Here is a 5000-nt window from a genome sequence, read left to right on the forward strand (position 1 = left end):
ACTACTATATAGTCTTCTTAATACGATCAATATCATAATGTGTATTATTAACATTCCTACTATAATCACTATCATCATATATTTGTGTCATGATCATTATTGCTACCATAATTATTATCATTGTGATTATCAGTATCATCATTCTTATCATCATTATTAGGTACTATTTTGTAGTTTACTGTTTAGTGTAAATAGCATTACTAATTACCACTACTATTTCGACTACTATGGTTATCATTCATCATATTACTTATATTATTTTGTTATTATCATTCTTATCAGTAGCAGTAGTTATAGAAATAGTAGTAATAGTAGAAGTAATAGCAGTATTTGTAGTAGCGGTAATAGTACTGATAATAGTAGTAGTAAAGGTGATGATGTTGGTGGTAGTAGTTGAACTAAAATTAAAATTACTATATTTGCTATTACAATTGCTATAATTGGTGATTCTTAGTATTAGTATTAGTATTGACAACACTGAAACCATTTATACAAAAACAAAAGTAAACTTGTATATGTCATAAAGGCAATCGTATCTATTCTGTCGGTTACAATTTCTTGCTAATTCATTTGAAACTTTAATGAATAGCTATTTTACAAATTATTTCATCGTTTTTAATCGGAAAGCCTATTATTGGTGTACTCTGAGTCACAATCAATAACACCAATTTCATCTCTGTATTATGTAAACCTTAGTAAGTGTTATTCCATTTTCATACTTACTGGCTGCATAATCTAATTTCGAATTCAGTTAAACGAACTAGTTCACCAATAAAGTCTGCGGAGTTAGCAACCCTCAGTTCATTTAGAAGCTGGGACACGATAAAGATCAAAATAAACTCAATACGCTTGCGCAGGTGGTTCTTTCGAGTATTTGAGCATGAATAAAAGGTGCAAGAAAAAATAATTATTATTTAGTGATACTTCGAGTAAGATTAATCAAAATACATAAAGGATGAATAATGTACTGTGTATATCCCACAGATTATATTGAAATATGCATTCTATTTTGGTTAATATTAGATATAGATTAAGTGATAGCATTGTCGTAGGAATTGATAATATTGAATTATCATTGCTATTTCAATCAGCATTGCAATAGTTATCACTGTTGCGATGATCACTGTTACCTATGTTTTTTTTTTTTTATCCTTTTCCTAGAATTATTAATATTCTCATTACATTATCATTATCATCATTATTTGTACTAACATTACCAGCATTATTTGTATTATCATTATCAACATTATTTTCCTCATGTTTCTCATTATTACTATCATCATGGTCATCATTATTATTATCATTATAACTGTAATTCTTGTCATTACTATTATCATCACTATAATCATTAACATCATTATTATTACTTTTTCGTAAATATTATTATTATTATTACTGTTGTTATTATTGCTATTGCTATAATTGTAATTATGAATATTATCTTTCAATTACTGAATATCAACTAGAAAACAATGTATACACCTTCCTATATTTCAGTGAATATTTTCTTACCGTAATTCTTTCCTCTCTGCTACACAAGGGAATTATATTTCTGATAGAATAATCATTAATGTTTTAATAGAGCTTGTTGCAAAGAGGCAGCCAGTACAAAATCCTAAACTCAAGGGAATGTATATTTTGTGATACAATGTTCAGTCCTACACTATCGGGACAAATCTACGGACAAATGTATTCATGTTTCAATTACAAAGATGTATGTAACATACAACAGCCTTTTCTAATTTTCAAAATGAACAATGATATGTAGTTGTTTCACCACTGCATATTAATAAAGGCAGAGAAACAATTGCCAGAATCGTCTAAATTTTGCACTAACAATTGCGCCAGGTTAATATATTTTGTATATATGAAAAGAAAGACTTAGGTGAAAACGGTATTTCATCATTTGGTTTATTATCTCGTCCTTATATTATACTGTTTCTGATTGTTACTGTCCATGCGTGTATTTCTTCTCTTCCCATTCCTTTTTTTTCTTTGCTTTCCTTACTACTTTTTTCTTTAGACTTTATTCATTTGATAATTTTCTTAATTTCAATATTCCCATCATATGTGGGCCAATTCCCCTCTTTCTAAGCTTGCACGCAAGTCGTTTTTCTATATATTATTATCCGCTGTGTCTATGTTTTTTATATTATTAATTTCATTATTGTTGTCATCAGCATTACCCTTATTACATTGTTATCATTATCATTATCACACTGTTATCATTATTGGTAGTATCAGCATTTTGTCATCGTTAATAATGTTTTAGTTTTCATCATAATTATCTAGATTATTATTTTACTGTTATTATCAAAACATCTACTACTGTTGCTACTCTCATCATCACTTACATCATCATTGGTGATGAAATTTTAACTGTTATCATTATTATCATTACTACTATTGTCTTTATTATTTTCAATATCATTGATACCATTGTTATTATCACCATAGTTTTTTTTTTATCATTTTATTATAATATTATCTTACATCTATTTCTTTTATTATTATCATAATTTTTATTTTTATTATTGCTCTTGTTGTTATCATATCATTAACATGAGCAGTATCACCTTTATCATAGATAATGTAAGTATTAGCATTACTATCATCAGTACAAATATTATAGATTTTTTTTTTTTATTAAGGCATCAATAATATAGAAAGAAAGAACAAAAGAATAATAACCTAGATAAGCTTCAATACATTCAGATTTATTTCTTGAAATCAATTCACTGAAAAAGCATAACTGATCGACCTTTAGTTCCGCGAATTCACTCTCCTCTTTGTGGTCTTTGTTTGGTTAAGCTGCGGTCTTAGAGAATACAGTTAACAAGTTACAGTAAATTGGATGCATGAATGAAAATAAAATAAGATAAAGGATGATATTTTAGATACAGTAAAAAAAAAAACTTTTAATGTTGTCCTTATCATCATCCTTATTCTAATTGTTATTACCATAACTACTATTATCACCATCATTATTATTATTACTATTATTGTTATTATTATTGCTACCATTAAGATTATTATTCTTATCCCTATTTCTATTATCATCCCTATCATAATTAGCATTATTATCATCATTACCATTATGATCCTTAGCATAATAATTCAGAACATTATTCTCATTATCTTTATCATTAATGTTACCATCTTCGTTCTTGCCAATTTTTCTTGTAGTACAGTAGTAGTATCTGTCGTAGTTGATGAAATATCTCTATATACTCACAAGAATAATGCATACACACATAGGTGTCTTCATAAACGATATTTAAATAACGCATTTCATTCTTTATAAATTCTATCTCGTCATTTTAATTTCAATTTTCTTACCTTGATATTAAAAAAATAATGATAAATAAATTTTTAAAAAATCTATCTCGTCTTTTCAATTTCAATGTTCTTATCTTGATATTGAGAAATAAATAAATAAATAAATAAAAATCATATCTCGTCTTTTCAATTTAAATTTTCTTACCTTGATATGAAGAAAAAAAAATAAATAAAGAAATTTAAAAAAGTTTCTTTCTCGCCGAAATTCGTTGAGAAAAGACAAGATTAAGACCATTAAGGAGCGAGAGAAAGATTTGTAAAAGCAACGTTGGTAACTTCTTTACAACCGTAAGCAGGGAACTTTACATTGTTATGAAACATGAAAGGAAAATTATTTAATTTTTTCCCCAATTATGTAATCCTTTGAGTTTCCTCTTCTTCCTCTCTCTCTCTCTCTCTCTCTCTCTCTCTCTATCTATCTATCTATCTATCTATCTCTCACTCTCTCTCATTCTCTCTCTCTCTCTCTCTCTCTCTCTCTCTCTCTCTCTCTCTCTCTTTCTCTCTCTAATAATAATGATGATAATGAGGATAAGTATAGTATAATAGTAATTTTCATGCTCCTGCTTATCATCATTAGTATCAACATCATTATCATCAATATCATCATCATCATTATTGTTATCTTTATCATCATCAATATCATCACCATCATCCTTATCATCATCAATATCATCATCATCGTCATCATCATGATAATGATGATAAAGATAATAATAATAATGGTGATGGAAATAAGAATAATAATGGTGAAAATCATGACGAGGATGATAATGATGATGACGATGATGGTGATGTTGATGATGATGATAATGGTGATGATGATGATGATGAAAATGATGATGATGATAGTGATAATGATAATAATGATAATGATGATGATAATGATAATGATAATAATGATAATAATTATAATGATGATGATAATAAGAATAAAAATAAAATGACCATGAGTAGAGGACATGAAATCATGCAGGACACAGAAAGCAAACATCGCAGAGACTAGAAAAGGACATTATCATACTTTCGAGAAGACGGGACTACGCAAATACGGGAAAACAATGGAAAACTTTAATTAGAGTTCCTTAAACATGGATTCCTTGACGTTAGACAGGAAAAAGTTTGCCACACACACGCGTGTCCTCTTTCCTCTTTTTCGCATACCTCTTTTTTCATTTTCATGCCCCCTTCTGTTTTACATCCCTTGTCTTTTTTTTATGTCCCCTTCTCTTTTACATTCCTCTTCTATTTTTCACGCCCCCTTCTCTTTTACATTCCTCTTCTTCTTCTTCTTCTCTTCACGCCCCCTTCTCTTTCACATCCCTCTTCTTCTTCTTTTTTTCACGCCCCCTTCTCCTTTACACCCCTCTTCTTTTTTCGCATCCCCTCATCATTCTTCACATACCGTTTCCTCTTTCTCCATATACCTGCTCCTCTGTTTCCACTTACTCTTCTTCTTACGCTTCTTCAAATACCTTTTTTTCTTCCTTTGTATACACCTCCCCTTTCTTCACACAAACCTTGTCTTTCTTTACATACCCCTCCTCTTCCTTTATAAACCGCTCTTCTTTTTCTTCATTCTTCATATATCCTTCCTCTTTCTTTACACACTCACTCCTTTTCTTCCTCCGCATCCTTCTCACATCCTTTCTTCACCTCAC

General features: G+C 29.2%; 1 protein-coding gene across 1 annotated transcript in view; it reads right to left on the reverse strand.

Annotated features, from left to right (window-relative positions):
- The window catches only part of LOC122250457 (uncharacterized), a 357403-nt gene that overhangs the window by 93235 nt on the left and 259168 nt on the right, over positions 1-5000 (reverse strand). The window lies entirely within an intron of this gene.

This window comes from Penaeus japonicus, unplaced genomic scaffold (assembly GCF_977035675.1).
Source record: "Penaeus japonicus unplaced genomic scaffold, GWHDUDI00000001_assembly GWHDUDI00000026, whole genome shotgun sequence".
Taxonomy (NCBI): Eukaryota; Metazoa; Arthropoda; class Malacostraca; order Decapoda; family Penaeidae; genus Penaeus; species Penaeus japonicus.